The sequence below is a fragment of the Lissotriton helveticus genome, chromosome 10 (genome assembly GCF_964261635.1).
Source record: "Lissotriton helveticus chromosome 10, aLisHel1.1, whole genome shotgun sequence".
NCBI classification, from domain to species: domain Eukaryota; kingdom Metazoa; phylum Chordata; class Amphibia; order Caudata; family Salamandridae; genus Lissotriton; species Lissotriton helveticus.
Genome location: NC_136071.1, coordinates 438,762,962 through 438,790,799, shown reverse-complemented (window position 1 = coordinate 438,790,799; position 27,838 = coordinate 438,762,962). Strand labels below are relative to the sequence as shown.

Sequence of the window (27,838 nt, the reverse complement as noted above, 5' to 3'; positions counted from 1 at the left end):
TCAAGGGTGCTAGAGGGCCAAAAGGCCACATAAATGGCATGAGTGCACATGCGGTGCACACACAAGCCCTTAGGGCATGTGTGTGCGCCACATGGCACTTAGAAAAATGCAATTTTAAGCATTTTCATAAGGAATTGCAAAATACCATTGACTTGAGGTTGATGGTAATTTGCGATTACTTAATGCAAAGATGCATTCTCAGAATGCTTCATGTATTGCATTTAGGGAATCGCAATTTGCAATTCCCTAACTGCATTCGCAAAATGGGTAATCACAAAAAATGCGATTACCTATTTTGCAAATGGCTTAGGGCTTGATGCATCCCAAAAGGCTAATGAGCTTAGTGGATATACCCCTAAGTCTTCTGAAGAAGTTGAAAGGCAATATGTTTATCGGTATAGAAAACACTATAAACATCTGAAAATTAGATTCGTAATTAGGTAAAACTCAAGCGGATACCTGAAGAGGGAGTGAGCTGTAGCTGTGAGGGACCTACACCCTCACTTCCCTGGGTACTCAGAGCTCTACAAAGCACAGACATCAGGGTTCAAGTTTCATAGGGTAATCGGGCCCGCCACTCTTCAATCCCATAGCAGCCTGGCATACACTTGGGAGAGCTTATTGTTCAGATGAGACTCCTTTGGACCTACCAATAAAGGTTTTGGTAGAAAGAAGCATTGGCCACAATCAAGGCCATTCAGGATACACTTCAGGATACATGAAGAACACATTTGCTCACTTTACTGTTTTTTGGGACAAACTGAGTCTTTTTATTTCCATGTGTCCTATTTCACCCCAAATCCTTTTTTCATTGTTGTTTATGAAAATATGTCCTATTTATTGTACCTGGTTTCTTTTAATCATTACCTTTTTTTTACATTTTTAACTGCCTCATTTTTTTATTACCCTACAGGATCTTTCATAGCTCCATGATAGTTGTAATTGTCTCATGGCTGTATATATGACTCCAGGTCTCTTTTACAACATGTCCTTCATGACATATGCCCTTTACTTTTGCTGCTTGTTACATTTTAGTCTCAAAGCCATTTCTTATTGACCATAGGGCCCTCATTTAGCTTTTGACGGGAGTCCTGCAGATCAGCAGAAGTGTGTGCTCCACTCCCCTGGCAGAAGGCCACCCAGCTCAATCAAGCTGCTGTAAAGGAAGACACATCAGGCAGATTTCTTGCCCACAGTAACGTTTGTCTTGTGGGGACCATGTTGAAAGTGCCCACTTGGCAAAAGTATTTGCACCGAAAGAACAAACTCCCAAAGCGGGAGTTGAATTTTTCTGAACATATATTAAATGGCTCAGATAGGCAGGGTGTTTATTCTCTGCACATACGCCCATTAAATATTTTGCCTGCCATTTTCCACCATACCTCCTACAGCAGACACAGTCTGATCATAGGATCGATGGCCATGTGTAATATCTCGGGATACCAGACTCTCCCATGCCCAATCCAGGGCCACAAGAATGACTTGGGCCTGGTCGCACTTGTTCTTCTTCAGCACTCTGGGCAGAAGTGGTATAGACAGAAAGTTGTGTAGGAGACCGCAACCCCACTCACGTAGAAAAGCACCACCTAGCGAGTGCTGCCTTGGAAATTCCAACGTGCAGACCTGCTGACATTGCGCATTCTCTTCGGTGGCGAATAGATCTAACCAAGGCTTTCCACACTGCTGAAAGAGACCTTGCACCCCCTCCGAGTGAAGAGGACATTCGTGAGCCATCATGCACCTGCGGCTGAGCTCATCCGTACTGGCGTTCAGATAACCTGCCAGGTGCTGAACCACCAGAGATATGCCCTGATGGTCCAGTCATGTCCAAAGGCGGAGAGCCTCTTAACATAGGGTGCACAACCCCCTGCCCTATTTGTTGCAGTACCACATGGCGGTGGTGTTGTCAGTGAACACCTGCACTACTGTTCCTCTGACAGAGGGAAAGAATGCCTTTAGTGCAAGACGAATGGCCCGAAGCTCCAGAAGGTTGATATGGAGTCCAGACTCCGCGGTAGACCAGAGGACTCTGATCTCCGCCTCGCCCATGTGGCCGCCCCACCCCATCAGTGATGCATCTGTCAGCACTGTGAACACTGGTTGGGGAAGGGAAAGGGATCTGCCGTTGACCCAATCCTGGTTTGTTACCCACCACTGCATTAGACGTGCAGTTCCCTCCGAGATCTGAACGCAATCGGAAAGATTCCCCTGATGCTATGCCTACTGAAACTTCAGGTCCGACTGCAGAGCTTGCATATACCACCTGGCATAGTCCACCAGCAGGATGCAGGAGGCCATGCGGCTCGACCCTCAGGGTCATTCTTACTGGAACCAGGGATAGAGGGTGAAACAATGTAATCATAGCCCGAATATCCCGGACTCGCTGGTCGGGAGGATAAGCCCGAAACTGAGCTGTGTCCAGAACCACCCCGATGAAAAGGAGCGTCTGAGAGGGAATCAAGTATGACTTCGGCACATTGATGGTGAACCCCAGCGAATGCAGGAGGTCAGCCGTAGTCTGGAGGTGGGAGACGTCAGCCTGGGGCTAGCCCGCCTTCAACAGCCAGTCGTCGAGATAGGGGATGGCTGGAACCCCTGATCTGCGCAGATGAGCTGCGACAACCGCCATCACTTTCGTGAGCACCCGAGAGGCGCTTGTAAGTCCAAAGGGAAGTACGGTAAACTGAAAGTGCTCGTGGCCTACCGTGAACCGTAGGTAACACAAGTGGGCTAGCAGGATGGGGATATGAAAGTAAGCGTCCTGCAAGTCCAACACTACCATCCAGTCTCGAGTGTCGAGGGCAGACAGGACCTGAGCCAGCATCAACATTTTGAACTTCTCCTTCTGGAGGAAGCGGTTGACGTCTCTGAGATCCAAGATAGGACACAAGCCTTTGTCCTTCTTGGGCACCAGAAACTTGTGGGAATAGCAGCAACAACCTACTTCTGGGACAGTGGGCTAGCAGGACGGGGATATGAAAGTAAGCGTCCTGCAAGTCCAACGCTACCATCCAGTCTCGAGTGTCGAGGGCAGACAGGACCTGAGCCAGCACCAATATTTTGAACTTCTCCTTCCGGAGGAAGCGGTTGACGTCTCTGAGATCCAAGATAGGACACAGGCCTTTGTCCTTCTTGGGCACCAGAAACTTGTGGGAATAGCAACAACAACATACTTCTGGGACAGGAACTCGCACAACGGCACCCTTGGCCATGAGTGCTGAAACTTCCTGTTGGAGAAGGGCCAGATGATCCTCCGAAATGCGATGGTCCTGAGGTGGCATGGATAGAGGGGTAGTCTCGAAGGAGAGGGAGTAGCCCCTTCAGACTATTTGCAAAACCCACCTGTCCATCGTGATTGGGGGCCAGTGGGGGAGGTGATGGCGATTGGTGGCCCTGAAAGGTCAGGCTAGGAGAGTTTGGAGGATGCTGCAGAGGGGGCTGTGGTGGACTGGCCCGTCCGCTGGCCCCCAGAACCACAGCGTTGGTTCCCACGTCCCCGGCCGTGCAGGGGCTGAACAACTTGTGCTGGCCTGCGGCTCAGGGATGGACGAAAGGGACGAAAACTAGAATGCGCAGGGTGGGTGGTGTAGAGGCCCAAGGACCTGGCCGTAGCCCAAGAGCCCTTAAAGCACTCTAGCGCGCTGTCTGCTTTGTCACCGAACAGGTGACGGCCATCAAAGGGCATGTCCGTGAGGGTGGATTGGACATCCCCCGTAAAAACCAGTCGACCTCAACCAGGCGTAGTGACGAAGGGCTACCGACGTGGAAATAGTTCTACCTAGTGAGTCAGCGGTATCCAGCCCACAGCGGATGGTAAACTTCGCTGCGTCTCTCCCTTCGGCAACTGCTGAACGAGTACGGTCCGGGCCTCCTTCAAGCACTGAGGCAGCACTTGCGCAACCGTTTCCCACACGGAGTGGGTGTAACAGCCCAACAGACATGCAGTTTTTACAAACCGTAGTCCCAAGATGGAGGAAGAAAATATCTTCTTCCCAAGATAGTCCAGCTTTTTGGATTCCCTATCAGGTGAAGCGTTAGGGAATGCACCCTTGGAGGTGGAGGGTTGGACCACCAAGCTCTCAGGGGTAAGGTGTTGGGAGTGTAAAGTGGGGTCGCCCGGGACCGGGTGGTGGCATCGGGTAGTCATCCTATCCACAGGATCCCCTGTGTTGGGCCTGGACCAGGTGCCCAAAAGGATGTTTGTAACGGCTTCATTAAATGGCAGCAGGGGCTACGAAGAGCTCGCCGTCGGTTGAAGCACCTCTGTCAGGAGGTTAGTCCTGACTGCCACCGTCGGTAGCTCAAGGTGGAGAGCCTCGGCCGCCCTACGCAACACCACAGCGTAAGATGCTTCCTCCTCCAAAGCCACGGTAGGAGGAGACAACATGCCAAGATCTGGGGAGTTATCCAGACCACTGGCTTCCCCCAGTTCCTCTCTCCAGTCCAGTTCATAACCCAACTGGTCTGTCAAAGAGTCTCCAGACCCCTCCCAGTCCTCCTCACATTCCTTTGGCTGCCAATCTGATCTCAAAGAGCCAGGGTAGAACAGGGGCACAAAAGTACCCGTTGGTGTCGGACGCCGGTCCGCCTCCGTGTACCTTGAGGTGGAGCTCGGGGTCGACGTCGGCTGGGGACACAGCGACGTCAGCTACGAATGTGGTGCCAGTGGAGTCGGCGCCGGTGGAGGTGTTACAAGGTCGACTGGCGGCGATCCAGATCCAGGCCTGATTCCACGGGGACGCTGCGGTGCCGAGGCCGAAGTCGCCGAAGGCCCAGGGCCCCCAGCCAAGTCTGCGGGCCAGAGGGCACACCAGTGGAGTCGGGCTGACCAAAGATGGCGTACATCGCTTTGTAATATTGACAAAGCTGGGCAGGGGTCGCTTCAGGTCCCAGTAAAGGGGGGGGGGGGAAAGCCGGAGTCGACCCTTCAGGCTCCGCACGTGGAGCTGCACCACCTGCATCCCTCGTCACGTCAGCCGACGGACGGGGAGAACTCGAAGAGCGACGATGCATCTTCGACTTGTTCTTGTGCTTCGACTTACCTGACCCCGAGTACGAAGACTTGGAAGAAGAATGATAGTGGCTCCCCCACCAGTCCCTTGACCTCCTACGCGACCAGGATATTAAGCGGCGCAGAGCTGACTGCCGGGCCTCGAGAAGTTTTTGAGATCGCTCCCGCAAAGACTTCAGATTCATGGTCTGGCAGTCGGGGTACGACTTTGGGTCGTGTATGCGCCCCAGGAAGAAGAGGCACACACGGTGTGGATCCGTCACCGACATCAGTCAGATACAGGAACCGCAAGCCTTGAAGCCGGGCATCCCCCGTGCACCAAGAGTCGATGAACTTGCAAACGATGTCAACAAAAGTTGAGAAAAAGTCAGTCAAAATGTGACTGGAGGTACGGCTCTCTCCGGATCTGCGCCAGCTGGTGCAGAAAAAGAAAGAACTGACATCAGCGCGCGAGGTCGGCATCTATGTAGCTATTGTGGCGTAATCCCAGCGACCACGACGACGAACATGTAGTCGATCTACACCACTTTCTGAAGCTCAGGGGTACTGTTAATGAAAAACCTTCCAGATCCAGTCTGACGCCTCGGGGTAATTTTAAGGTAAGGAATCTATAACTAACTGTTTCTTTCAGATATACTTGATGTCAACGCTCTGGAAACACCACTGTGCTCAACCCAATCCCCAAAGGAAACAGCAGAAGGAAGTGGCACTCGCCAAAAGAACAGGAAGGAACAAGAAAACCCAAAGGTAAGAACCAGACCCCCCCTCCCGACAGATATGGACCGAAAATAAAGGAGGGAAACCATGACTCCTACAATAGACACAACTCAGGCCGTAACTAAAACTAACCCTGGGCGTAGTTTGTGTAGTAGCGCTACGCATAGCTATGCGAAGTGCACTTCGCACTACGCAAGCTATGCGTTGCTACGCGAACTGCGTAGTGTGGTAGGGAAATTGCACAGGTCGGATGCTTGTCCGCACTGTGCAATCATTGCAAACGGCATCTTGCACAGTGCAAGTGGTCGTTTTCTGCCGCTCAAGTAGATTTGTACTCGAGTGGCAGCTTTCTCAACGCGGACTGGTAGTTTCTCATCGCGAGCATACGCGACCACTCGCAATGAGAAACCTGACCACCCCACGTTGAGAATCTCGCTGGGAGGTTTATTTTTCACGCTCGCAATCGGCATCTTGATTTTTCTGATCGCGAACAAGGAAAAATTCTCACCGGGATGGTGATTCTGCTCGCTTGCGGTCGCCAACTTGATGTTGAGGACCGCGAGCGAGCAAAAAATGCCCGCTCCGTGTTTTTGCACTGTGCTACGTGTAATTCGCATAGCGCCTAGTTGCGCAAACTACGCACACTCCGCAAGCGTAGCGTAGCGTAGTGTTTCAGCCAGGGTTAGCAGTAACAGGCAAGAGGTTTGAAGTACTATTTAAAATTACATTATTTTCAATGCAAAAGTGTTTTGCTGACATCTAGAGGAATCACCCACTTTAAGGTAAATGTTAGAACAATGGTCAAAGAATTTTTTTTTCAAAATGCTTCAATAGTTTTTTGGAGCTTTTGTTTAGAACTAAAAGCCTGGGTAGCTTGAGGGGTTACATATTATTCTAGAGAAGACAACCATGGTGGAGAAGAAAGTGTTTTCCAGCTTCCGTAATTTTATTTTTGATAGCTAGTCTACAGATTCTTTATGTTTTTAAAATACCCAAGTCACTGGCTGGAGTGCTTGACACTTCTTTACTATTTCACAAAGCTGAAGAGCACCACTACTTGTGGTGCTGGCTTGATGTGATGAGACCCTGTGGTGCAAACGGTATTTCTTAAGGTGCAAAAATGGTCCTGGCATGGAGGGATCAGGAAATTGTTGTCACAAACTTCCAAGAAGTGGACTGAACTGCTTACCTATAATATAAAGAATCTATGAGGCAGGTGTGAATACTGCTCTTGGGTGCAAAGAACCTTGGGGAAACAGGAACATAAAAAAAAGGTTAAGCATGAAGCTCTGCCTTGGGAGCAACTAGTAGGGTACTGATGTGTCAATTCTAGCTCTCCCAATTGGTTGTGAACAGACACACCTTCACCTGAACCAGAGGCAGCAGATCCGCGGGAAGGTGAAGTGACTTTTCCAGCTTGAGGGGTTGCAAAAGGCCTGAAAAATTATCTAGACACACACAACAAAGAAGAAAATAACTGATAAAAAGAAGCAAACCAAGAGGAGAAAACAGGGAAAATAAAGATGTTCATGGGAGGAGGAGGGAACTGGGTGAAAATAGCAGCGATAGAAGAACTAAAAAATACCCACGTTTTTCAAACAACACACTACGGCTTGAGATAGATAATTATAGTACTCTGCCCCGAAATGGGAAATATGCTCACTATGGCTTGCCACCATGAATTGCATGGACAGTCCCAGGGAATGAAGGATGTCCAAACATCTTGTTTCAGGAAGGATGTGAGAAAGTGGCTGTATATATACTGGACAATAAGTCAGTACAGTGTGTATAGAGTCCACAAACCCCAAAGGTATAACAGAGGTTAAAGTCAGAACTGACCTTACTCTCCAAAGTGATAGCTTGGTCGAGCAGTAAGGCAGTACCAGAGGACAGTGTAAAGCATTTGTTGTACACACTTAGTCAGCAAAAGGTTTCACACACTCAAGAACTGAACTCCAGGCCAATTGTTGATATATCCTCAGATACAGTTGTTTTATTTCTAGAACCAACAGTTATAAAAATATACTTTTCAAGGTAGGAGTACTCTCATGTAAATACTTTGCAGAGGAGCAATAAGTTTGTACACACAATAATTACAGGATAGCTAATAAGCAATACAACTCTGAAACACACTCTAGCATTGAGCTCAATGGGTTTTTCATAGGAAAGCACAGTTGATTACTTTATGGATTACTTTGGTAGTTCCAGGACTACATCTTAGATTCAGTCCTGGGGTCTAAGCTGAAACTAGATTAGCAAAAACGTTTTAGTTACTGTGAGGAATTTTCCTGAATATAAAGCCGTTTTAAAAGTTCACACTTAGAAACTTTTCAAGGTGATTCTGACAATGTTATCCAATGGGAGGAAATTCAGGTTACAGGTAAAGTACGATCGCATTACTTTTGTAACCCAGCACTAGTCTCTTAGGGCCAGCACTGGGGGCTTAACTCAAAACAGGTAGGTAATTGCAATTCAGTATTTCGTATGAGTTTTAAAGATTATTTGCAGTTTTCAAAAGTAGATATAAGAAATTTCATAGAAAAGCAGACAATGGGTTCCTATGGAGAAAATACAGGTTACTAGTAAACCCGCTAGGGATTAATTTTGCGGTTCAGCACTGGGCTGAAAGGTACAGTACTGGCTTCTCTCCTGATCACAGGTTAGTATTTTCGAATTCAGACTTATTTTATAGGAATATTTTCAGTTTTCAAAACTTCACACTTTGAAAAATTTCGAATCAAAATGGGTCAATGTTATCCAATGGCAGGTAAGTGAATTACCGGTTTCCAGGTGAGTACTTGGTTGGTGAAGTTAGGGTTCTGGGCCTAGACTCAGGGGTCCCCCAGGGTCAGGTGAGTACAGTTAGTTCAGTCCCAGCGGCACAGGGGCGGCCGGGTGCAGAGGTAGGTAGGCCCAATGTTATCCAATGAGGGAAATGGGGCCTTCGGTGGGTGGCTGCTGGCTAGCAGGCCACGCGGCTATGGGAGTTGGCTCCTGGTCACTTGCTCTGGGCAAGGGGGGGAAGTAGGATAGGGCAAAGAGGTCACAGCCAGCGTGTGAGAAGTTGGCCCCGTATATGATGTCCACAGTTCTGTGGGCACCCTGTATCAGTCCAAACAATCCCTTATGGTGATGGTTGTAAGTCAACCTTAAAAAGACAAGCTATCCTAGGGGTAGCATGGACTAAGCAGCCTTAACCACATGAATGCTACAGCAATTCATGCTCTGTGCTACAGATCCATTATTTCCATTGTTCGTGACGAGCTCAGCTCGTCATGAGCACACAAGCAGTGTACTGCATGACGAGCTGAGCTCGTCATGAGCATGGAAGGGGTTAAAGGCTTAACTCAAGAGGGCATGTGAAGCCAGCTGTTTTACCATATGCAATCCTGTAATATCAAATGAAAGGACACCACACAAGTTATATATTATAAAAAATATATGTATTTATTCTCAGAATAATCCCCACTACTCTTTATGAGCAATGAAGCACAAGCGTTTAAACAAAAGCACAATATAACATATGAAAGTTGCACAATTATGGATAGGGCCGGTGGCCACTCGAACCATATATCAAAAAAGTGGTATAAGTATCACTATTCGATCAGTGGTAAGGCCTAGAGCCTTGGGAATCGCTGGGACTACACTGGACTAACAGCAGTTAGGACGGGAGTAGCCCGCGGGATTCGGGTGCAGTGCAGAAAGCACACGCATGCACCAATGCAAAGTCAATGGTGCGTAAAAGTTATCGAGTTACAGTTTTAAGAGTCTTCCGACTGGACTAGAGGGACAAAACTTTAGACTTAGACACTAGAGGTGTAAACCACTACAGGAGCACCGGCGTTCAAGAGTTACCTCACCCACAGGAAGCGGGTGCACAGGTGCAAAGATGTGTCGTGTTTCGTCACGAAGATCTATGGTGCCTGGAGATGAAGATGCTGCAGGCGTCCAGAAGAGAAGTGTCTGGTGTGATCCAAGGGTGGATCGAAGATGTAGTGTACCTGAAAGCAGAGGGGATAGAGCCTGGGTCACTAGCCAGTGACCAGGAAGGAACCAGGAAGGAACCAGGCGATGTCGGGCGCAATCAGGTGCTTGTCGCGAAGCTTGTCTCCGCTGCCACGTGGACTCTGGGGCACCGAGGATGTCCTGGAGTGGATCACGAGCTGTCCCACGAAGGCTCTCGCTGTCGGCGGTATCGGCTTCAAGATCGGAGTCAACAGGCCTTGGCAAGGGCAACCCACGCAGGATTCGAAGATCGCTTCTTACTCGGACCAGCAAGGTCTGAGCGGGTGCTCCTTTTCAGGGGAGCGAGGGCCAGTCTGGAGCAACCAGACTAGCAGAGCAAATTCAAAGGTTCGTTGGGACTGGGGCCACAAGCCAATGGGCAAGCGACCGGACCAACGGGTCGAGCAGGAAAATGCAAAAGGGCCCCACGCAGCACTCAGCGAGTGTGGAGGGGTGAGCTTTGGTGAAAAAGCTGCTCGGGGCTGGAGCTTCTCAAACTCCAATGCACAGCTTCGAGGGAGCCTCGGATGCTGTACGGTCAGCGCTTCGTAGTTTTTCCAAGATGGCCGGCCCCAGCCTTCAGGTCGCCTCCATGGGTCTCAGCTTTGCAGGGACTGTGGATCGGGCTATTAGAAGGCAGGCACGCTGGGTCTTGTCGATCTCTGTCGCTCGAGTTTCGGTGGGAACTGCAACAAAGCAAACGTCAAGGTGCTGGATGGTGCCTGTTTGCACAGGGTGGTCACTCCTTGACCACAAGGGAGATTCTTCAGTCTTCTACGTTGAGTAGGATGTCGAAGGGTTCAGAGTTTCGTTTCATAAGTTTCAGTCAGGATAATCTGATGTGCATCTGCACCGCTCCTACCTTTATTCCAAATCAAGGGGCTGGATTACCTGCTAGGTCCCTCCTATGGGTGGGACCCAGGAAGGGGGTGGTTACACCCCTTTCCCTTTGTCCAGTTTCGCGCCTGAGCTGGGGCTGGAGTGCCCCAGAACCGGTTTGACTGGATTTTGCATGGGACACCTTGTGTGCCCCAGGCAGTGTCTAGTTTCTTTCAACCCTCCCTGCTACAATCCACTATCTCCTGTCTGGGGTGGTGTGACACCTCCCTGTGACAGGAAACCCTTTGTCCAGGCGTCCTCTGCCAAGTTTCGGTCAGCATCAGGAGGTCAGACATGTGTCTGTGGCAGCAGCATCCATTTTGTGATGCTGGGGCTCTGGTTAGGATTAACCACGTTTTCAGTAAAGTAACATGTCTTCTGCCTCTAGAAGGGTCGAATGCTACCCACGTCGCCAGAACTGGCGAGGGGGTAGTATTCCAAAGTGTATGACACCAAACACGACATGTTTTGATAAAGCCAAACTAAAGTTAGCAATAACCGCGAGGATTATAATGCACTTAAGAGTGTATGGCAGTATCACTGGAACAGCTGCACGGAAATGGTTCCGACCTCTGCAGACAGGCTCAGCTCATGCTAGAGCACCATCTCACATAAAACCAAGCACTCTGCCTCCAGGATTGTTAGGGCCTGCCATAGGAGTGACTTATAGGTATATATGTGTCCAGATATAGGTTTAGATATAGGTATACTATATCTAAGCAAGGGGTGATTACACCACCTTGCCCCAGCTGAGTGATCAGCCAGTTGTGTCAATTTAAGTACCAGCCAGGGGTGGCAAAAGATATGCTGCAGCCCCTGGTAGGCCTTGGATGCACCTACGCCCTGAGCACCTATAGTGCATGGTACAGGGGCTGACAAGGTGTCCAGTACCAAATTGTTGATGTACCTATAGTACATGTAGTCCATTTAAAGAGAGAACAGATAGCCTGGGACCCTGATTAGCAGGATCCCAGGCCAACTAAGTCGAAAACCAGCTAAACACTAGGCAAAAAATCTGGGGTAACCATAGTCAGGTATCCACCCTCCTACACAGCGGCACTCGGGCGGCTGGGTGCAGGGTGCTTTTGATCTGTCGGGCGCTCAATGTTATATAATGAGGATCTTGAAAAAGGAACAAAGGCTGCAGGATCGGGGACGGTGACTCTCCAGGGGAGACCAGCACTTTGAGAGGTAAGTTGGGATGATGGAGCACAGGTAGGTACCCCAAAGGGAGGCACAGGGTACCGCGGGGCGCCAGGTGCAGGGGTGTCTTTGGGGGTCGGAAAATCTTACCCTCGGCTGGTCGCGGTTGGGGTGGCCCCTGGTTCTGAGTCTGCAGGCGTCGGCTGATTCGTGGAGGAGGGTCTTTGGGTACTGGAATTCGGGTCCCAGTCGCCGGGGGGACGTCTTCGTGGTCTTGGTTCGGGTTGGCCCGGCCCGGGCGGTGCAGAGTGGGCTGGTCCGAAGCTTCCTGGTGAGCACCAGGTGGGGTGTTGCAGCACAGCCTCTGCTGATGGGAGTCCCAATCTTCGAGAGGGTCAAGGCAGGCAGGTCCTCTGGGTGTCCCAAGGTTGCTTTACGCGGAGGTAGATGGGATTAGGCAGGAGCAGGTTTCAGGATCAACAGGCCGGTAGGGCTGGGGCCAAGTCAGTTGGTGTTGTCCTGTTGTTAGCAGTTGCACGGCGGGTCTTCTTCTTCTTGATCTTCTTTCTTCTTTTGATATCGGGATCTGAGGAAGGAAGGTTCAGGGAGCCCCTAAATACTAAATTTAGGGGCCTTACAGGTAGGACAGGGGCAGGGACCAATGGGTCCCTGTCCTGGGGTGAGGACACCCCCTAGCCTGCTCCTCTCCTGTGGGAGGGGGCAGGAGCCTAGCTGAGATTGGGAAGGGTTCCCCATCTACAAGATGGCCTGAGCCAAGGGTCATGCCTTACCTCGCCTCCTCCACCTGAGGGGTGGAGTTGGCAAAGGTTGCCACACCCTCCTTCCTGACGTAGTTTTTCCCGACAGTCTTCCCGCCAGAGTGGGGGTAGAACGGGTGGGGGGCCAGTTGCTGGGTACAGCAAATGGTATGGAGAAGCTCTCCGAGGCAGTATGCCTTTGAAGCTTCCCCCTGTCCATCCTGGGGGAGGAGACATAGCACCTCGCCCAGGATGTGCATTGGTGCAGGCCCAGGAGAGCGGGGGGCTCTCCACCCAGGGGTCCAGCAACATGTCAGCTGTGTGGCAGCCTCTGCAGCCGCTCAGCCCAGACGTGGATTGTAGGTTCGGGTTTTGGAGGGCATCTCTAAGATGCCCTCTCGTGCATCTTACATTAAATCCCACACTGGCATCAGTGCGGGTTTAATGTGCTGAGAAGTTTGGTACCAAACTTGTCAGAGTTCAGTATAGCCATTATGGTGCAGTGGAGTTCGTAATGACAACCTCCTAGCACCATATACTCTTAAATGGCATCACTGCACTTACAGTGCCCAGGAATGGCCCTGGGTACTGTAGGGGCACAGGGCTCATGCACCTGTGCCCTCACCTCTGGCATAGGGCACCTAGCTAGAGGGGTGAAGTATGCCAGGGCAGTGGGGTATGTGGGGTGCCATGTCGACTCTCGTTTTAGTTCTGTACTTAGGCCCTCAGACTGCAAAGGCAGTGTGTGGGTGCCAGGATATAGAGCCCCTGAGGGTGGCACAATAAGTGCTGCAGCCCTCAGGGGTCTTCTCTGGTCACCATGCCCTGGGTACCTAGGGTACCATTTACTGGGGGCTGACAGGTGGCCAGAGATGCCAATTGGGTATTTTGTTTCAGCATAGCTTTTCTTTTTAGGGAAGGAACACAGGCCCTGGGTACCTGATTGGCAGGAACCCAGGGCACACTCGGTCAAAGCACATCAGCAGTTCAGAAAAAAGTGGGGGCATACCAAGGCAAGAAAGATGGCACTTTCTCACACAACCCCCCCCCCACCAAAAAAAACCGAAAGGTGATGAGACTAACCTTGCCCTGGGGAGTCTTCATTGTCTAAGTGGAAGAAGGATTAGTTACTTACCTGTAATCCTAGGTCTCTTCCAGGGGTATACTCATCAAAGTCATAAGCACTGAATAGTCCCGCCCACGTGCGGGACCCCGGAGCAATAGCCAATAATATGCATATATCTACATATATATATATATATAAATACATATAAATACGCATAAAATAACCATATATATATAGATAATATGCATATACAAATACATATGCAGCCCAATATACACCATACTAGGCTTAAAAACTGCCATTATTGCCTGTAAAATCTTTACATTTGCTAAATAAAGACATATAAATTACATTATATGACAATGCAAAAAGAAAAAACTCCCTGGTTTTCTTTGAAACACACAACCTTTATTTTCAAAGGTAAAACAGGCAGGATCATAGAGGCAACTTTAGCCTAGATAGGCTGCATAGTAACAACAGAAAAATCTGGCGCCGTGCCTTTAAGACCTCTGTGAGCCTCCAGCCTCCCATCATGCACCACAGGTGACAGTTAGGTCAATTCTTTTGGACGGCGTATAACAGTGTGATAACTGCATGGGTAACATGTAAAATAGACAGCTCTGGTATTCGCCCAGGGAGGACGGTGGGTGTGCTTATGACTTTGATGAGTATACCCCTGGAAGAGAACTAGGATTACAGGTAAGTAACTAATCCTTCTCTTCCAGGGGATACTCATCAATAGTCATAAGCACTGAATAGAGTAGCAAGCTCATCCCATACCCTGCGGACGAATACCAGACTCTCTAAACAGTATACTAATATATATATTACCCAAACAAATTCCTCAGGGATGCTTGACCAACTTGAGCATCCGCCTGAGTATCAGAATCAAGGCAGTAATGGCGAGCAAAGGTATGACCCGAACGCCACGTAGCTGCCTTACAAATCTCATGAACAGGAACATTTTTAAGCATTGCTATAGTAGCAGCCTTTCCTCTAGTGGAGTGAGCTCTCGGTTTGCCCGGGAGCTGTTTCCGTGCCAACTGATAAGACAACGTAATGCATGACACAATCCATCTAGAAATGGACCTCTTAGAAGCAGGCAAGCCCGTATTCAGAGGACCGTAGTTTACAAACAGATGATCAGTCTTTCTAACACTCTTAGTTTTATCAAGATAAAACTTCAAAATTCTTTTTAAATCCAAAGAGTGTACAGCTTTTCCAGCTGGAGTGCTCGGATTAGCAAAAAACGTAGGCAGTGTAACTGACTGATTAATTTGAAAATCCGAGACTACTTTAGGAAGGAATCTTGGATGAGTCCGAAGTACCACTCTATTCGCATGGAAAACGAGATAGGGTTCTGTAGCACAAAAAGCCTGAATCTCGCTCACCCTGCGCGCAGAAGTGATAGCTACAAGGAAGGACACATTCCACGACAGATGTTGAAGGGAGGCCTTATGAATAGGTTCGAATGGAGGACCCATCAATTTAGACAAAACCACATAAGCTCCCAAGGAGGAGAGGGAGCCCTCACGGGAGGATACACTTTCCTGAGACCCTCCAGAAAATCCTTCACAACCGGCATTTGAAAGAAAGAAACCTGGGTAGGGGACTTTCGATATGCTGTTATTGCTGCCAGATGAACCTTTATAGAGGAATACTGTAAACCTGCTTTGGCCAAAGAAAGTAAGTATGGTAACAGTACCTGTTCCTGACCTCGAATAGGGTCATGACCTTCAGCAGCACCCACATGAAAAACCGCTTCCACTTGAAAGCATACGACTTTCTTGTAGAAGCTCTCCTTGCCTCTCTTAAAATGTGCATACAGTCCTGCGAGAGGCCTAGATGTCCATATTGGACGAACTCAGGAACCATACTGCTAGCTTCAGGGACAGCAGGTTGGGATGGAACACCCTGCCGTTCTCTCTGGTCAGCAGATCCGGACAGCAAGGAAGCCTCCTGTGCGGTACTTTGGATAGATACAGGAGATCCGGGTACCACCATTGGCGAGGCCAATCCGGAGCCACCAGGATCATGTCTGTCTTGGACTTGTACAGCTTCTTGATCACCAAGGGAATGAGTGGAATCGGTGGAAAAGCGTAGAGTAAAGTCTCTGACCAGTCCATCCATAGAGCATTCCCCTTGGACCCTCGTTGTGGGTACCTGGACGCGAAGACGTGGCATTTTGCGTTTTCGGCGTCCGCAAAGAGATCGATTTCTGGTGCACCCCAGGCCTGGAAGACATCTCTTATTACTTCGTCTTTTAAGACCCAGTCGTGTGCTTCTGCGAAGTGTCTGCTTAGATCGTCTGCTTGGATGTTGAGGACAACGGGCAGATGGACAGCTGAAATTTTCATACCCCGAGCCAGAAGCCACTTCCAGATTGCTTGCGCTTGCAGCGACAGAGGTCTGGATCTCGTTCCGCCCTGCTTGTTCAGATAGTACATCGTTGTTGTGTTGTCCGTTTGAACAAGCAGAGAGGATGTTTTGATCGCGGGAAAGAAAGCCTTGAGAGCTAGATGGACAGCTCTGAGCTCCAACATGTTTATATGATACAGTCTTTCTTTCTCTGACCACACTCCTTGAACTTGAAGGGGTCCCAGACGGGCGCCCCATCCCTGAAGGGACGCATCTGTCACCAGCGATCGTCTGGGCATGTCCTCTTGAAAAGGCACTCCCACTACCAGATGACTCCGCTGCATCCACCATCGAATGGAGATCCGCACTGACAGAGGTAGTGACAGTTTGTCTTCCTAACGGTTTGAAAACTGGGACCATTGATCCACCAGAGACTGCTGCAGAGGTCTTATGTGTAGCCTGGCGTTCGGAACGAGGAATATGCAAGACGCCATGGACCCTAGCAGAGACGAGATCTGTCTGGCCGTTGGTCGTGGAATCTTTAGTAAGGTTTGACACTTGAGGAGAATAGAGGATAGTCTCTCCTCCGAAGGATACGCTTTTGCGTCCTTTGAATCCAGAAGTGCGCCCAGATAGTGTATCCTCTGCGTGGGATTGAGGATAGACTTTTTGAAGTTTACGTGCAGGCCAAGTCTCCGCAGCTCATGTATGCAGAACGTGAGATGTTGCTGAAGCAGAATCGGAGATGCACTCTTTAGCAGCCAATCGTCTAGATAGGGATAGACGAAAATATGTCTCTTCCTTAGGAAAGCCGCTACGACTGCCATGCACTTTGAGAAGGTGCGAGGAGCTGACTTTAGCCCGAAGGGCAAGACTGTGAACTGGTAATGGTTGGTTTGTATGCAAAACCTTAGAAACTTCGGATGCTTCGGGCGATGGGGATGTGAAAATAAGCATCTTGAAGATCTATGGAGCACATCCAGTCCCTTTGATGCAGAAGTGGAATTATTTGATGCAACGCCAGCATTCTGAACTTTTCTCGCCGAATGAATTGATTGAGGCGCCTGAGATCTAGTATGGGCCTGAAGTCCTTGTTTGGACCTTTCTTTGGAACTAGAAAATATCGGGAGTAAATGCCTTGTCCACGCTGTGCCCTTGGGACTTCCTCGATGGCCTTTTTCAGGGTTAATGCAGACACCTCCTTCTTCAAAAGATGAAGTCGATGGAACAAAGACTTTTGAGGAGGAATGGAAGGTGGAGGAGACTTGAACCTGATTGTATATCCATTTTGTACAATATTCAGCACCCAGTTGTCGTTTGTGATGTTTTTCCACTCTTCCAGGCAAAAACAAACACTTCCCCCCACTGGAGTGGGTAACGGGCTATGGGGAAGCAAAAACTCACTGTTTTTGTTGCTGCTGCTTGTTTCCAGGTGCAGACTGTCTGGAAATAACACCCCTTCCTCTACCAGCATGACGCTGGGAGAACTGAGATCTTCCCTGATTCTGCTGTGACGACCATTGAGGGGTTTGAACCCTCTGTTGGTTCTGTCTCCGATCGTAAGGACGGTATTTCTTAAAGTCCTTTCTCTTTTCGAGACCAACAGCTCTCACAGTATCAAGCTCCGTCTTCATTCTTGACATCTCATCGTCAGCATGAGAGCCAAAGAGCGATTTTCCATTAAACGGCAAATTACGTATTCGGTGTTTCGCTTCAGGCTTAAGACCCGTAAACTTTAGCCAAGCTGAGCGCCTGGCACAGAGTCCATGAGCGTAACCATGTGTAGACAGGTCGGAAGCATCAGCAGCTGCGCTAATCACCTGGTTAGCCACTAGCCCACCTTCACGAAGGATTTCAAGAAAATCATGCTTGTCTTCCTTGGGAAGTTTTTCTGCAAACCGAGACAAGGAATCCCATAGTGCGCGGTCATAGCGACCCAGTAAAGCGGAGGCGCTGGCGACCTTCATGTAGAAAGCAGAGGTGGCAAACATTCTCTTCCCTACTGAGTCCATAGCTTTACTGTCTATATCAGGAGGCACAGAGGATGATGTTGCTCCTGTCTGATTCTTACGTGCCGCTGAGACGATGACTGAATCAGGTTGTGTCTCAGACCTCAGAAATAACGGATCATTGTCCGGAGCCCTATACTTCTTTGCGATCCGCGAAGGAACCGCTCCCAAAGATGCAGGAGTTAAGAACTTATGCTCCGCGGGCTCCAACAGACCTGGAACCAGAGGAAGTAAAGGCCTTGATGATAATTTCTGATGTGACATTTCGAAAATGACCGTTGTCTTGGCAGTAGAGACCGGCATCTCGATATTAAGTTCCACTGCTCCACGATAGAGAACTTCATTAAAGGTAATCACGTCATCAATCGGTGATATCCTACTTGGAGGAGTTGATGACAGTGTCGGTGAATAGTCCCCCTTCGAATTTGTAGACCTTGTCGAAGATCTAGCATCGCGTCTCCTAGAAGAACGGTGACGCGAAGACCTAGGAGAGGGTGAAGTCCGCCTCCTCTCTGATGGAGACTTCCTCGGAGGAGTACGCTCACGTCTTTTCGGAGAGTGCACCACCTGTACTAGGGGCGATCTTGATCTCGAAGTAGGTCTTACCGACACAGGAGACCTGGAATAAGACCTTGGAAGGTTAATCCTTCTTATCTTCCAGTCTCTGATCTCTCCCAGCCATCGTGGCGAGATATTAGCCCCTGTAGGAGATGGTGCTCTTGAGGGCTCTGGAGAGATTTGCACAATTCGCAGCCCAGGGGAGGAAGAGGAACTCCCAGAAGACACAATAGAAACCTTAGACCGGTCTTTGGACACCGTTCTAGGCCTCTTAGCTGCAGGAGACGTCGACGACAGCCTCCTCGACGTCGATTTTTCCACCGGCGATCTCCTCGACGGCGGCCTTCTCGGCGGCGACTTCCTCGGCGGCGACCTCCTCGGCGGCGTCCTCCTCGGCGGCGAGCTCCTCGGCGGCGACCTCATTGACGACGACCTCATCGACGACGACCTCATCGACGATGATCTCTTCGGCGTCGACGTCATGCGCCTCGACGGCGATGATTTTCTCGGCGTCGTGTGTCTCGACGTCACATGACTTGGGCTCTTCGACGCCGAAACCTCTACTGCCCGGTTCGACGTCATGGCACCTCTCGACGGCAACCTTGACTGATGTTTCGAGCCTTTCGGCGGCGACCGTGGACGTCGATGAGACGACGTCGAGTCCCGCCCTCTCACAGTCGTAGGGGAGCCAGACTTGGACTGCCTATGCTCATGTCGCTTCTCACCTTGTTTCGACGGCGAATTCTTCTTCGACGACGAATGATGTTTCGACATTGACGGACACCGCGATGGTGATTTTGATGCTGATTTTGAGCACACAGGTACTTTAGAAGAAGAGCTGTCCCTCGAAGTTGAAGGAGACCGATGTTTTCTCTTCTCCCCTCTGTCCTTGTGCTCTTTGTGTTGAGAAGAAGGCTTTCTGGAATGAAATTCTTCTCTTCCACTCACAGTTTCTCCTCTGTCATGCAGGGATTGAAGCCTGCTCTTCTCTCTCTCCCTCAAAGTTCTATTTGACAACTTGCTGCAGTGGTAGTAGAGTTCTGGCTTGTGAGAGGATGGTAGACAAGCTACACAGACCGAATGTGGGTCTGTCTTGGCCATTTTTTTACCACAGGCCGGACACTTAACAAATAAGGCCGGCATTATGACTGGAAAAATAGCCAAAAACCTGCAAAAAATTGTTGGATTAGTCTGATAATGACTAAAGACGTCGAGTAAAGACGAAAAATTAGAGAAATACCAGAAGAAAGTGAAAAAGTATCACCAACTGGCGAGCTCAATGCTCCAGGATCCTCACAGAAGGAGCCGGGAAAAAGAACTGACCTAACTGTCACCTGTGGTGCATGATGGGAGCCTGGAGGCTCACAGAGGTCTTAAAGGCACGGCGCAGGATTTTTCTGTTGTTACTATGCAGCCTATCTAGGCTAAAGCTGCCTCTATGATCCTGCCTGTTTTACCTTTGAAAATAAAGGTTGTGTGTTTCAAAGAAAACCAGGGCAGTGTTTTCTTCTTTGCATTGTCATATAATGTAATTTATATGTCTTTATTTAGCAAATGTAAAGATTTTACAGGCAATAATGGCAGTTTTTAAGCCTAGTATGGTGTATATTGGGCTGCATATGTATTTGTATATGCATATTATCTATATATATATATATATATATATATATGGTTATTTTATGCGTATTTATATGTATTTATATATATGTAGATTATATGCATATTATTGGCTATTGCTCCGGGGTCCCGCACGTGGGCGAGACTATTCAGTGCTTATGACTATTGATGAGTATCCCCTGGAAGAGAACCTGGAAAGTCCATCTGCATTGGCATGGGCAGCCCCTGGTCGGTGTTCCACTTCAAAGTGCATACCCTGTAGGGAGATGGACCATCTCAGTAGTTTTGGATTTTCCCCTTTCATCTGCATTAGCCATCTGAGAGGTCTGTGGTCAGTTTGAACCAGGAAGTGAGTCCCAACAGGTAGGGACTCAACTTCTTCAGGGACCAAACCACAGCAAATACCTCCCTCTTAATGGCACTCCAACGCTGCTCTCTGGGGAGTAGCCTCCTGCTTATAAAAGCAACAGGTTGGTCTTGGCCTTCCTCATTGATCTGCTCCTATCCCCAGCTCTGAGGCATCAGTCAGCACTATGAACTGCTTGGAGTAGTCTGGGGCTTTTAGAATGGGTGCTGAGCACATTGCTTCTTTCAGGGTGTCAAAAGCCTTTAGGCAGCTAACAGTCCAGTTCACTTTCTTGGGCATTTTATTGGAGGTGAGTTCTGTGAGGGGAGTCACAATAGACCCATATCCCTTCACAAACTTTCTATAATATCCAGTCAAGCCAAGGAATGCACTGACGCGTCTGGGTGGTTGGAGCAGCCCAGTCCAGGATGCTCTGGATCTTGGGCTGTAAGGGTTGGACCTGGCCTCCACCAAGAAGGTGGCACAGGTACACCACAGTGCCCTGCCCTATCTGGCATTTGGATGCCTTGATAGTCATTCCTGCAGATTGCAGGACTTGTAGAACCTTCCCAAGGTGGATCAGGTGATCCTGCCAGGTGGAGCTAAAGTACAAGTTACTTACCTTCGGTAACGCTTTTTCTGGTAGATACAGTATCATCTGCCTGTGGATTCCTCACCTTGTGAATATCCCCTTGCGTCAGCAACATCCGGAAATTCTTTTTGTAGCTTCGTGCCGACGTCACAGAGGCACGGCATCGCCCGCGACACCGCTGACGTCACCAACACCATAATAGGCCCACGCCGTCATGATGACATCAGTTGGGCCCTTTTTTCCGTGCCTTCGAGGCACACGGAAGGACCGACAACAGTAGATATATACACAGTATACAATAGTCAAGATAACACACACAGTGTAAAGACAATGCAGTAATTCAAGTAGAATAACATATATACATTAAAACATTGCCATTATCTAAGGTATAGAAGAGTGGACAACGGGGAGGCGGGTGGGCATGTGAGGAATCCACAGGCAGATACTGTATCTACCAGAAAAAGCGTTACCAAAGGTAAGTAACTTGTTCTTCTGATAGCTACATCTGCCAGAGGATTCCTCGCCTTATGAATAGAGTCCCACAGCAGTCCCCACCCCTGGAGGAGGGTGTCCACTCTCGTATACCGGAAAGTCCTGAAGCACAGAACGCGCAAAGTGTCCTTCCCTTCTCACTTCGGTATCCAAGCAGTAAAGCTTCGCGAAAGTGTGGAGGGAGGCTCAGGTTGCCGCTTTACAAATATCCTCAACAGGAACACCCTTAGACAAAGCAGATGTTGAAGACTTTGCTCTAGTAGAGTGAGCTCTTATACCCTCTCCAGGTTCCTTACCAGCCAGGGCGTAGCAGATCTTGATGCATAGAATTACTCATCTCGAAAATGTGCGCTTGTGCACAGCTCTTCCTTTCTTGCAACCAGCAAAGCCAACAAACAGCTGGTCATCAACACGATAGTCCTTAGTCCTATCAAGATAAAAGCTCACCACACTCTTAGGGTCCAAACGGTGAAGCCGCTCCTCCTCCTTGGAAGGATAGAAGCTAGGAAGGGTAATGGACTGTCCTAGATGGAAGGGAGTTACCACCTTAGGCAGAAAAGCAGTCCTGGTACTAAGAACCATTCGTTCAGCATGGATGGTTAAGAATGGGGGCTTTGAACTAAGAGCTTGAAGCTCACTTACCGTCCTTGCCGAGGTAATTGCAACTAGGAAAACCGTCTTAAAAGACAACAACCTCAAGGGACAATTATGTAAAGGTTCGAAAGGGGAACCCATTAGATAAGTAAGCACCAGATTCAAGTCCCATTGAGGCACAATAAAAGGGGTAGGAGGAAATGTATTTGTAAGGCCTTTCAGAAATCTTAAAACAATAGGAGATTTAAATAAGGACGGCTGATCCGGAAGGCAGAGAAATGCAGACAAAGCCGAAAGATAACCTTTAACTGTAGCCACAGCAAACCCTTGCTGCGCTAAATAAAGAGCAAATAGAAGAATATCTGACAAACGAGCCCTCAAAGGGTCAATGGACCTCTCTCCACACCAAGTCACAAATTTAGACCATCTGTATGAATAGATAGATTTGGTGGAGTCACGCCTGGCCGACAGAATGACATCCACCACATCATGTGGGAGAGAAAAGGAATTCAGGTTGCCCCGTTCAATCTCCAGGCATGAAGGTGTAAGGTCTGGAGGTGGGGGTGTAAAACCTGCCCCTCCATCTGAGAGAGGAGATCTGCCCTGAAAGGGAGACGGAGCTGCGGGCACGAGGAGAGGTGGAGAAGATCTGTGTACCACACCCTTCTTGACCAATCCGGGGCGATCAATATAACTTGGGCCCGGTCTTGGCGAATCTTCCTCAGAACCCGAGGAATCAAGGGTATGGGAGGAAACACGTAAAGGAGTTGTGAGCCCCAACTCAACTGAAACGCGTCCCCCAAGGCTACCTGCATCGGATACTGGAGACTGCAGAATGATGGGCAGTGAGCACTCTCGTGAGTGGCAAACAGGCCCCCCTGTTCCCCCACGTCCGAAAAACGGGACATACTACTTCTGGGTGAAGCCTCCACTCGTGATCGGCGGAGAACTGCCGACTGAGACTGTCTGCAAGTACGTTCAGAACTCCGGCCAGATGATTTGCCATCAGACAAACCTGATGGTCCTGAACCCAGGACCAGAGACGCAGAGCCTCTCTGCAGACACTGCGACCCTACTCCTCCCTCTTTGTTGAGATACCACATCGCGGTAGTGTTGTCTGTCAGGACTTGAACCGACCGAAGGGAAGGGAGGAAGGCCTTGAGTGCCAGACGTATCGCCCGCAATTCCAGAAGGTTGATGTGAAGCAACCTTTCCTCTGGAGACCAAAGACTCTTGATCTCCAGATGAGCACCCCACCCTAGAGTGGACGCATCCGTTATCACTGTGGCCACCGCTGGAGGAAGTTGGAAAGGCTTTCCTTGAGACAGGTTGCCTTCCACTCCCCACCAAGTCAGATCCGCTGCAGCTTCTCTGGAGATCCTCATAGACTTCATGAGATCTCCGGTGTGTTGATACCACTGCCTGCGGAGGCACCACTGGAGTGCCCTCATATGCCAGCATGCATTGTTGACCAACAGAATGCAGGAAGCCATCAGACCGAGCAGGCGAAGGACCTTCAGGACTGGAACGACCGCTCCATTGTAAAATAAAGGAATCAACTCCTGTATGTCGCGAATCCTTTGAGGTGGAGGGAATGCACGACATACAGTTGTATCCAGTACTGCACCTATGAACAGGTTGCGCTGGGAGGGCACAAGGTGAGATCTGGGCACATTTGTAGAGAAACCCAACCTGTACGACAACTGAGTTGTCACTTGCAGATGATGGAGCACTATCTCTTGAGATTCTGCTTTGATCAGCCAATCGTCCAGATACGGGAATACCGGAATCCCCGATCTTCTGAGATGTGCTGCCACCACAGCCATCACCTTGGTAAAGACTCGAGGCGCAGTAGTAAGACCAAACGGTAGAACCACAAACTGGTAATGTTGCGATCCTACCGTAAAACGGAAATGCTTCCTGTGAGACTGCAGGATAGGGATGTAAAAATATGCATCCTACAAGTCTATAGACACCATCCAGTCTTCTTCCATCAGCGCCTGAAGAACCTGTGCAAGGGTGAGCATCTTGAACCTCTCCTGTTTTAGGTGAAGGTTCAAAATCCTGAGATCCAGGATTGGACGAAGTCTGTCATCCTTCTTGAGTATCAGGAAATACCGGGAGTAGCATCCCTGACCCCTTTCCTGCTCTGGAACCAACTCTATCGCACCCTTTCTTAAGAGTGTCTGGACTTCCTCCTGCAGGAGTAACAGGTGTTCCTCCGTGCAAAAACCTTGGCAAGGAGGGTAATTCGGAGGGAATTCCCGAAAGGGAAGAGCATACCCATTTTCTACGAGATTGAGAAGCCAAAGATCTGATGTAACCGATTCCCAATCCCGTAGAAAATAGGTAAGACGACCCCCTACAGGACCCGCATGATCCGGAATGGCGGATCTAGGGCTGCTTTTCTGTGGCTGGGGAGTTGGAAGAGGTGGAGGAGGAGGAGACTTGACGTCTTTGAGGACAAGCTCTTTGTTTAACCCTGCATGACTTATACAGCGGATTTTGCTGGTGCTGCTGTGAACTTGACGGTAGGGACGAAAAGAAGAACGTCCAAAACCTCTATACCTTTTGGTTGATGAACCTCTGGTCTGCAGCCCCAAAGATTTGGCAGTAGCCCTACTGTCCTTAAATCTTTCCAATGCTGCATCAGCTTTCTTACCAAATAGTCCAACACCATCAAAGGGTAAATCCAACAACTAAGCCTGAACATCCGCAGAAAAGTCAGATGACTTCAGCCAGGCAGCCCTTCTAGAGGCAACAGCAGTTCCCATGATGCGAGCAACTGAATCAGAAGTGTCTAGCCCACTCTGAATCACTTGGCGAGTAGCCGCCTGTGCATCGGCCAATACTTCATTAAAATCCTTCCTGCTGTCCTCAGGAATTTTAGGAGCCAACAGCCGTAAAGAATCCATCAGGGCATGTATATATCTCCCCAAAAGACAAGTGGCATTGGTCGATTTTAAAGCCATACTTGCTGAAGAGAAAGACTTCTTCGCAGTCTGATCCTGCTTCTTGGATTGCTTATCCCGAGGGACTTGAAGGAATGTACCCACAGCCTTTTTTGAACAGGCTGCCCGAATAACCAGACTTTCAGGCAGAGGATGCGAAGATAAAAATTCAGGATCTTCAGGTGCAACTCTATACCTCCTTGCAACACTTTTAGCCACTGCAGGAGCTGTAAGAGGCTTGCTCCAAACCTCCAAAATAGGTTCAGTCAATGCTTCATTAAAGGGAAGCAACGGTTCAATAACAGAACTAGGGGAATGGAGGACCTCAGTCAAGAGATTGGATTTATATTCCACTGTTGGCAAAGTTAAATTTAAAAGTAACCACTTTTCAAAGCCCCACAGTGACCAAAATTGCCATTTTTACAGACTTTTCCTCATACTCAGAAGCTTCTCTTTCGACCAATTTCTGGCAGAAAAATGACTCTAAACACACGCCTTCCTCATGACCATGTGGTATGGCGTAACATCCTTTGAAGGGGCACCAGACACAGATGACAGCTCCCATTCAGGTGAAAGTTCCAAACCACTAGCTTCTCCTAGATCTTCAAAACAGTCCTCCTGAAACTCACCTTCCTCCATCGCAGCCTCAGCCTCTGTATATCTTTGCTCCTCTATAAGGCGCTGAGCATCCCTTCTGGATCTCTCTTTCAACAGCCGCACCGTTGGATCCGTGAACGACTCAGACGGAGCCGGTATCGACGTCAAGATCGAATCCGAAGGCCCAGGGCGCTGATCCCGAGGTCGAACAGGAGCCGGCGACGGCGGTATCGGCATCGACGACCTCGGCGGCGCCGAGTAATGCCAAGGCGGCGGCGGATCCGGAATAAATGGCATAAAGGGAGCTGGAGCATAGGAGTGGGGAACCCCTAAATTATACGCCAGACTACCCATGGGACCCGAAGGTGCACCAGAGGGGTACAATGCCCTGGAATAGATACCATACATAGTGTTTAAAAACGCAGTAGGGTCTTGATCTGGAGCTGGGAATGGTGGGTAAGAACCCACAGACTGACCCTTCAGAGGTTCCGGATTCGCCTCCTCTTCCACAGGTGGATGTGTCATAGACATCGAGTCCTCATTCAAAGGGACCTCTTCATTCTCTCGAGCCGGAGACGGCGCCTGAGATGGATTTGAAACCGGAGATTGAACCTGTGACTTCAAAGGCGAAGCCTCACCTTCTGGATCCAAGACCTCTGGTGATGGAGACACTACATCCTTTCCATGTTTCCTCTTAGGCGACTTCGGTCTCGAGTCCGAATCCTTACCCGAGTGATGCAGAGATTCATGCTTTCGCTTCTTTTGCTTCTTCTTCGATTTTGAAGCATGGTCGGATGACAACCTCGAAGGCGACGCCGTGCGAGATCTTGACCTCGACCTCGACCTTCTCGAACGCGATCTCGAAGTCTTCTTGTCTTTTCTTCCTCTCAACTTCGCCATCAGAAGTTTAGTTTCCCTCTCTCGAAGTGCCTTCGGGTTCATCTTCTTACACGAAGAACAGCCTTCGACATCATGGTCTGAACTCAGGCACCAGATACAATCCTGGTGCGGGTCCGTGATCGACATCATTTTGCCGCACTCTCCACATGGCTTGAACCCGGTCTTCTTAGTCGACATCTTCAGCGAGACAAAGAAGCAAGAAAACAGAGAAAATAGTAACAAAGTTACTAACAGCTACAGAGATTCCACGAAACCGTTAGCGTTGACGATGCGGAAAAAAGGGAACTGATGTCATCACGCCGGCGTAGGCCTATTATGGTGTCGGTGACGTCAGAGGAGTCGTGCGCGATGCCGTGCCTCTGTGACGTCGTCCACGTCGGAGCGAAGCTACAAAAAGAATTTCTGAATGTTGCTGACACAAGGGGATATTCACAAGGTGAGTAATCCACTGGCAGATGTATCTATCAGAAGACAGCAATATCATCAAGATAGGCTGCACTGAAGGATTCCAACCCAGTCAGGACTTGGTTCACCAACCTCTGGAAGGTGGCAGGGGCATTCTTTAACCCAAAAGGCATCACAGTAAACTGATAGTGCCCATCAGGGGTGGAGAATGCTGTCTTTTCTTTAGCTCCTGGGGCCATGCCAATTTGCCAGTACCCTGCAGTCAAGTCAAAGGTGCTTAGGAATTTGGCTGCCCCTAGTTTGTCTATCAACTCATCTGCTCTTGGAATGGGGTGAGCATCTGTCTTGGTGACAGAGTTGAGCCCTCTGTAGTCCACACAGAACCTCATCTCTCTCTTTCTCCCCTGTTGATGAGGCTTGGGGACTAGAACCACTGGGCTGGCCCAGGGGCTCTCAGAGGGTTCAATCACCCCTAGCACCAGCATCTTGCTGACTTCAGCTTTGATGCTTTCCTTGACTTGGTCTGATTGTCGATAGATTTTATTTTTGACAGTGTTACTGTCACCAGTGTCCACATCATGGGTACACCAAGCTGTTCAAACCAGGGGTCAAGGAAGAGATGCTAGAAAACTGCTGCAAGACTTGGTTGCAGTCAGCCTGCTGTTGGGGAGTGAGGGTGTCTGAAAAGACTACTCCATCCACCGACCCATCTTTTGGGCTGGCAGAGAGGAGATCAGGGAGAGGTTCACTCTCTGCTTCCTGCTCCTCATCAGTCACCATCAGCATGGTGAGGTCAGCCCTGTCATTGTAGAGTTTGAGGCGGTTCACATGGATAACCCT

At 49.3% G+C, this 27,838-nt stretch overlaps 1 protein-coding gene across 2 annotated transcripts in view; it reads right to left on the bottom strand.

Moving 5' to 3' along the window:
• LOC144784260 (mitochondrial Rho GTPase 2-like) overlaps positions 1 to 27,838 on the bottom strand; it is a 1,917,079-nt gene that overhangs the window by 1,014,473 nt on the left and 874,768 nt on the right. The window lies entirely within an intron of this gene.